The sequence below is a fragment of the Cyprinus carpio genome, chromosome A4 (assembly GCF_018340385.1).
Source record: "Cyprinus carpio isolate SPL01 chromosome A4, ASM1834038v1, whole genome shotgun sequence".
Classification (NCBI taxonomy): Eukaryota; Metazoa; Chordata; class Actinopteri; order Cypriniformes; family Cyprinidae; genus Cyprinus; species Cyprinus carpio.
In genome coordinates, this window is record NC_056575.1 from 8,597,258 (window position 1) to 8,606,108 (window position 8,851).

Below are 8,851 nucleotides of genomic sequence, written 5' to 3' on the forward strand. Positions count from 1 at the left end.
GATAGTTTTGAAAAACAAACAATACACATATATTATACATATAAGCTATTAAATCTTTCAATAACTCTCAAAAAGGTGAAAAAGAGGAGCACTGCAAATTGGCAAACTGATAAAATACATCTTTAATGAGAGATTCATTAAAATGTAAAATGTATGACAATATTGGCAGCTCTGCTCTTTATTGTTTTCAATTGTATTGTGTTTCCAGAACATTTGGTATTATAATAATTGGCCCCAAACAGACCTGTGCAAATTAGGCCCATTTTGCCTTCAGGCTATTGAGGCATGAACAGTCAGAGACACCGCAGACAAAGGGTCCTTTTTCACCTGAGGAGAGAGGAGGGGGGAAAAAAGCGGTAGCAGCGTCAATAATCTACACAAGTAAAGCAAGTCTCCCAAGGTTTTTCAGCCCTGTGGTGCATTATTCATACTCACCGTAGCCAGAGGACTCTTAATTGACCCTTGCTCCTCGCAAAACTTCATGAGATGAAAGAATGCAATGTTTTGTAATTCAACTTTTTTTTTTCCGAGTCCCCTTCACTCCAACTCAATAGTATTGGATTTCTGTTCATGAATTATTCAGAAGCAAAAAAGAGAGGTAACCCTAAGCTTAGAGATGTCATAAGAAACTATGCTGCAGCTGCAGAACATTTCGAATCACTTAGACGAAAACAAACACGGGCCCCATCACAACAAATAGTGTTCAGAGCCTCGTGACGCCGAAGCCTTCTGAGGAATTTACAGGTCAATATCCTTATTTAACAGCTGTGATAAAAGCAAGTAAATGGACTTTTCATTTTTAACAAATGAGGCCTGCTGTGCGACCGGACGTTAAGTGGCTTCATGAACAGACTGTTTGCTGCTGAAGTACATGATTGTTCTCGTTAGTCTTAATTACAGGGATTTGTAATACACTGAGGGCATTAGATGCTAGAAATTGTTTCAAACGTCTCCCAGGCAGTTTCTCTGGTGATATAACAGACCCCATGAAATCAGTTTTAGGGCTTTTGATCCAAATCTGTTAACTTGGAGGTCAGCTATATGCAATTCTAGTTTTCGTTTTAGCCATTGTTTTTGTCTTTTGATGAAAATTTCTTTTAAATATAGTCAATATTCCATCATGATAAATAAAATACAAGAAATAAAATAATAACAAGAATTAACAGAAAATTTTAAACAAATATTCAAATTAAACATAAATCAAACATTTTATAAAAACAATATTTTTCAATGTTTCAGTTCAATGAAGTGAAAATTAGAAAAATGTTGCCTACTACAATAAACATAAAAGATTAGAAATAAAAAAATAAGTAAATATCAAAACTATTTTAAAAAGTAATAAAAATTAGAAATGCACATAACATTTCTAAAAAAAAAAAATTAAAATCTAAAATAAACACTCCTTCATTAAATGTCATAATAGTATATAAATAATTTAAAAATATTTTTTTTTTTAAATGGTTAATACCTTGCATATATATAATATTTGTCAAATATATAATATTTGTCAATATTTAAAATTTAAATACCACCTTGATGTGCACTTTTCATCTCGTCTTTGTTGTTAATGATGAAATCAGAAACCTTTAATGATAATTTTCGTCAGTAATTTTGATGAAAATAACATGGTAACAAAGTTCTAAAGGTTGTCAAAATTCACTTTCAGTATGTACTTAAAATTTGAGGTCTCTCTCAGCCAGAAAAAAAAGACCAAATATATTGATGACTCATTGAATATCTTGTGCAACAAATTATTTTCCAATCAAATGCCCTCTAGAATGAGACTGCCCCGCTCCGTAATATCTAACTGGCTCTTTAACAAGTCCCGCCCAGAACAGAAAACACACAAACACAGCCCCTTCTCTACAATTCAAAAGTCTCATCTGAACCAACTCTAAAATTTCCCTGCTTTATTTGAGCTTAAATTCAAACCTTTAAAGTGTGCATGTACTCGTTAGCTTATAAGGTAAATGACAGATTAAGAGCTAAAAGGAAAATGAAGTCATGGACAAAGCTGAAATCACTTCAACGGAGAAACGAAGGGAATGAACAAGGCAAACAAATTGAAAGAGTGCCGAGGATTTTCAAAAGCAATTTGTTGTAATTGCCTATTGGTTGCCATGATTAAAGTTCTCATTCGGCCCCCGGAACCCGACTCTCAATACTTATCGCATGTTTGAAAATGGTGAGCTCATTAAAGTAAAATGACTGTTTGGCCCTGGGGAAAAAAATTATCACATAGAAACAAATAGACACCAAAAAGTGGAGTGACTCTCCAGTCGAGAAGGACCATTGAAAAAAAAAACGTGGAGCTTGCAAAACCCTGCGGTTTTCATGGATAATGATAAACTGTCATGCCTGCAATTACCGCAAAGCACAGGATGGCAGGGTTTTATGTGTGTCAACGAGGTTTGCTCCTAATTGACAATGGAGGACACTAACTCTCTTGAAAGCTGTCATTCAACCATCAAGCACTGCGATGAGAGGCTCACCTATTGAATTTTCGCAAGTGTTTCGCACACGTGCGCTCCAGGTAGCGCAGGGGAACGGTTTGGTGTTGTGTTTGTCATTTGTGAACATCCATCACTGATACATTTGTTCTCTGGTGTCCACTTTTGGGAATGGAAATTAGAGCTTAAAAGTTTACTCTGTGCACGGAGGGCCGGCTATCACGCTTTCACTGGAAATGCATCTTAAGTTAAACTCGTATGACACTAAATGTCCACGCCGCTTTTTACCTGTGGGACAGAGTGAATGTTTAGAGTTATGCTTGGGTTGTCACTGCATGTGTTTAACCAGTACCCAGACCTCTGGGATACCATTTAAGTCAAAGCTGCTCCAGCAGTGCAAGTCACAGTGAACAAACAAGAGGCAGCACATTCTTTTTCATTGCAACCTTATTTTTAGCTGCCTTTTATCTCGTTATAATTGGTTTATTCTCTTGAGATGTTTTGTCTTTTATTTCAAAGTGATTAACTGCAAAGAGGGTCTGGTGAGCTCATGTTGCCTGTTTCATTTGAACATATTATTAGCACTCTGCTGTTCCTAATATGTCTGTTTTCATTATTAGGATTCATCAATGTTCAAATGCGACTTGACAATGCAAATACACTCTTGGAAATGTCAAAAAAATGACATATTAGCTACTTCCCAAGACAAACTTTTGAAATGCAGTCACAAATCTCAGAAACCAATTTAACATCACAACAAAATAAACACAACATTAAAACATTAAAAACACACACACAAACACACAATAAAAAAACACATTAATAAAAATAAACAAAAACACACACACACACACACACATACACATTAATAAAAATAAAGTATAGTACTAATAATAATTAAGGATTTATTTTATTAATAATTATGCCACACTTCTGACTTCAAATCTATATCATGTTTAATGGCGCTCAACTCTGCCGCCTTAATTCATGGTGAGTTTTGCCTGTAGCAGCTCAGCTGTTTACCAGAATCCAGCAGCTCTTGTGTTGATTGGCAGTACGGCTCAGCAGGCGAACCACGATGAGCGCGTGATGTGTGAGGTCAGCTCAGTTACCGTCAGTGCCCTTGTTTGCCATATTATCCACCTGCTTAACTTCCTCACTGCACTGCATCCAGAAACAAGGTGCCTTGTTCATCTAATGATTCACCTTCCAGAATCCCCCCACAGCTAATTCCACCATGCTTTTAAACTCAGCAGAAAGCCTATTTACCCACAAATTAAAGCACAACATCAGTGTGGCACCAGATCCGGTGCATTCAGAAAAACAGGGCAATTACTTGGAAAGAGCGCACCTTGGGAATAGTGCTCATCGCAGAAGAGTGGGTGCAAGGCTCGGATTGAGCAGTCTCAAACTCAGGGCTCGCACTGAATATGCAGGAAAAAACTTTCAGCATGAAGTTAAAACGGAGACATATCCAAAAAAGTCGGAAAGCAGCAAAGAGTTTTGGGAAGGGGGAAAACCTTGCTCGTTCATTACATCATGGGCGTGGAGAGTATCTTGGCGCTACGCTTCTGAGGATGGCCTGGTTCCAGTGGGGATTCCTGTGTTTGTTTTGGGTGTGGATTGACAGGCTCTTGGGAAAGGACGGGAAAGGGAATTCTGCTGGAGAGGATAGGAAATATCAGCTTCATGAGTTTCATGATTCTTCACACCCACCCTCAACCACCCATCCATGTTAGATGCAAAACATCCTTGCAAGAAAATCACAAAACTTGCTACATTCTTGTAGTCCCTCTGGGACAACCGGCCTTGGGGAGCTTCAAACTCCAAATGAAGGCACTGGCAGGGATACCAGTCACTACGGGAATGGTAAGATGTGTGTGCCGGATTATAGAAAGTTTATGATCACTCACAGTGGAAGTCATCAGCAGGGTTCTCTGTATGCTGTTTACCACCATAATCAGGCTTACATCTATCATGGTTTGCGGTTCTCGGTCACGGGGGATATTTTACCTCTGGTTACTAATGCTGAAGTGGAAGTGAAACTCGCTGGCAATAACTTTCGGTAACCATCTCGTGCTTTCACATCATTAAAAAGCTATACTTAGGCAATCCAACTAATTCAAAGGGTTTAAAAAAAGTTTATTTCTTAGAGCAAACAAATATTTACCAGAAAGATCTCAAATAACTTTTTTTAATGGTAGTGCGAAGGTTTAAAGGATGGATTACTTGGGAAATTAATTTTCCATCTGCTTCATGCATAGAAATGATCATAGTACTAAAATAATTTAAACTAAATAGACTAGCCTACTAAATAAACTAAAGACCAAAACTAAAATGAAAAAACTAAACAGACATATTTAAATATCAAATTGTTGTGATAAAAACACACAACAAAATAGCTAAAACATAAACAAAATTAAAATATAAAAAAACCTATAATAGTAAATACTGTAATAAGGTCTTTTTAGCCATGTTGATTTATATTGACAATACCTAAAAGATAAAATATAGTAATATTTCATGTTTGCATTCTGTTCAAATTCAAAAAGTGCATTATTTGTTATGTCTTTCCTTTAATGTGCCTCCAACAGCATAAACCAGTAGATTATCAACAGCTTTTAGTTTATTTTAAAGAAAAAAAAAATAGCTGAACATTTGCAGTACTTTTTCCATTAATCTTTCATTAACTTTGTGCAAATGAAAAGGTAAAACTGAAGAGCAGATGCCTTTGAGCTTGCATCACTGGCCTTCCTGTCTTATTATTACAACATGTGCCATTGCCTCAAATTATATATAACCCGCTGCCCCCTGTTCAGATAGCTTTTGACTGTAATAAATTGCCTTCCGAGTTTTCGCCTCATAAATGGCCCCTAAATCGAGATGTGGAGTGGTCTGATGATGTTTTAATTGTAACTTGCAAAATGTATTTGCCGTGACCTACAGACTTTTTGTGGCAGCTTCTATTCAATATGTATGTGTGTTCCAACACCTTGGGGTTTAAAAAGGTTAATTAACCTCTGGTGGTAGACCTTTCCTTTGCACTTAACTTGGTCTATGTCCTGATAGTACCATTAACCCATGCCCTAGCCTCTTAACCTCCTCTATCATTACCCACATAAAATCCATTAAAACTTCCTATTGATCTTTCCTGTTCAACCAAGACGTGTTTTTAGCAGCTGGTTTGCGATTTTTAATTTCTACACAGCAACCAGCTCACATATCAGCCGGAAGTGAAGGCACAAACAAAGCTTTTAGAGTTTCTATGCTCGAAACTTTACCACACTTAATTCGAGACCATAATTGGTTGTGATTTACCAGATATATGCACTATAGTGTGCTATCCTAATGCATGCACTTTAAACCACCAATTCTCAAAATTTAACATCCAAACAAGGACAAGCACTTGTACGTGATGATTTGTGGTGAGAGTTTAAAGAGGAAGGCATAAATGCGCTTGTCTCTCTATGAGCTATGAGTGAGTCAGACTATAATTAATTAAAACATTCTCCGGTGGTGAGGTGTGACTAGTGGTTAATGGAAACAACGCCCCGACTAAGTTTGATGGAGAGACATCGGGCTAAAATGACAACATTGTCCCTATGAGCAGACGTCAAACTGAAGCCCCCTTTGCTCTGCCTGCTCTGTCTGAAATAATAAAGCCCAATTAGCGGGGGATTCAGGACTCGCTGTTTGTTCTGTTACTATGGCAGCAGCATTGATTAACACTTCAGCAGTCTCCAAATTAATGATGTAAAAGCTCCTATAAAGGGGTCAGTATGGTTTCTTTTTTGAAAGAAATTAATACTTTAATTCAGCAAGGATAAGTTAAATTTATAAAAAGTGATAGTAAAGACTTGTTACAAAGGATTGTATGTCGATAGATTGTTGTGCAAACAATGTAACAATAAAACAGCTTTGTACATTGCTACTTGTTGAAAGCATTAGCTTGTTACTGGTACAGCTATACTATAGGGAAAACATCAAAACTGCTATCATGCTACTTTAAAATGTAGTTAAGGCAATAGATTATCTGCACAGCAACGTAAACAACACAGGACTTTTTGTGCAATTCAAAGCAGTTCAAAATCTGAGCAAATAAAAAGACAGCACCACACTGCTAGTTATGGACAGTTCAATGCAAAGAGCACTACAGCACACCTCCACAAACACACTTGTAATCACCATTGATGTGGGCTTAACGCAGCACTCTGTGGGTAGCGCAACCGAGAGGAACATTAACTCCCATTAGCTACAGCCTCTCGCCAGGAGTAAGGCAGCTGATCAAAGGTGGAACGCTTGGAAATCAGAAAATGTGGGCTTTGTTCAGATATCTTAAAAGTAGCAGGGATTTAATTATGCCATGGATTAGCAATAGCACAGGAAAGAATAGACTTGCTGCTAGCCAAAGGTCTGAGATGCGCTTGAAGACAGAGATCTCATAGACTATGAGATTAGAGGTAAGGATTTATACAAAACACTTATTTGTCTATAATGACACAATTGGAAAGGTGTATTAAAAGGCTATGGGTGACTTCAATTACACGATTTAGCAATTAGCGCTTCTTTAACATTTTGGCCTTTACTTACTGCTACCATAATCAACAGAAAACAAAAGTAAACAAATCTTTTTTAAGCAAAAATTGCCAATTTGCAACCTTTACAAACTACTTTCTGTGGGCACTAATTCCTAATGCTAACAGTTTGTCCAATAAGACACAAAAAGTGACAATTAGGGTTTGGAATATAGAAAGACGCCCACACACAAAATGCATATTTGTCTATAATGGTGTGACTGGAAAGGTGTTTTAAAAGGATATGGAAAGAAATAACTATGTTTATTTGCATATGCTGTCTGCTTTGATTTAGCAATTGATTTAGCATCATTTCGTCTGTACTTACCGCTGTTTAAAAAAATGTATCCAAATCTTTAATCAAAACTTGCCAACTTGTGACCTTTACATCCTACTTTCTGTGGGTGCTAATTGTTAACAGTTTTTCTTATGAGGTGCAAAAAAAGTGACAATGACTTGATAATTTCAGTTACTGGTTAGGTGCTGTTTCCACTAAATGCATCTGAGCATTCAACTGCGGTGCTTTTCCATTATTTTTCTACGTAACTTTGTGGTAGACGGTCATGTCTGATCATTGCGTTCATGTCTAAAATGTCTTTGAACCTCACATTTTTAAATGCAAATACTTTGCTGTAAATGGGCTCTTGGTTTGTGAAAAATACTCTTTTTTTGTTGAAATATCAATAGTATGCAAAAGAGGCGCAAATGGTTAGTAAATCAGTGCCCTGTGTTTAAACAAACTTTATTGTTTATTTGTATTATTCCAGCTTAGGATCAGCCCCGGGCATGCATCTTCAGATTTAAGCCTCAGTGTGAGGCAATGACAGCCTCCTTTTCCTGCTCATTTAGCCCGCTAAATTCAAGGCACACGTCGGCTGTAACAAAGTGACAGGTGGGATGCACAGCAAGACAGCAAGTTCACAAAGGTTGACTCTCATTAGGTTGCCAAAGCTCCACCGACAGGCCCTCGCAGCTGCCTCCTGATGCACGTTCATCTGCACCTGCATCTGTTAACTGCAACGAGACAGCGAGCCGGAGCAGACGAGGAGGACTCGGGAGGTCGGGGGTTAAAGGAAGTGGGGGAAACCGTTTTTGAATCCTGTAGTCCACAGCGGGTGAACTTCCTGCTCTCAGCCATCTTCCTGGCCTAACTCCTGTAATGCATACCCTGACAAGCTACACACACTACGTGCTTTACGATCCGTAATCCCAATTAATGTCCAGGAGAGGTAATGGAGAGAGAATCAGAAGAAAAGCCGTCCCAGAGATGGGGCATGATGGGAAAGGGGGAGTGTTGTGGGGGAGGGGTGGAGGGTGGTTGGCTGAACCAATTATTTTGAAGGGTATTAAGTCATCAGATTTACTTTTATCTTGATTGCATTGTGGAAGTCGTGCATAATTAATGGAGGGAGCTTATTAGGAAAAGATGATTAGGCAAATTACACAGGTGTCGGATGCATTTTTCATGATGAATTTTGCTGGGACAATCCTGTATTTCCATCTGTTCTGCTCCTATCAGAATGTCACTGCAGGGGAAATTAACGCGACGGCATCAATACCAAATAAATGAGGAGCTGAACGAACACTGAACAAAAGGAAATAAGTCTTTAGAGTTTGACGCTGATGTACACAAAACAACGTCCTTTTTCACTAAATAACTCAATTGTTAGCAGTATAAAGACTTCATCAATAAAATGGCTTTCTAATGGCTATTTCAGCCTCCTGTTTTATGACTGCATGGTGCATGACCCATCATGTGATACAAGTTCTTCTATCGATAGGCTGAGGTCATTTATGCTTTAAGGTTAACACATTTTTGACGCTTAT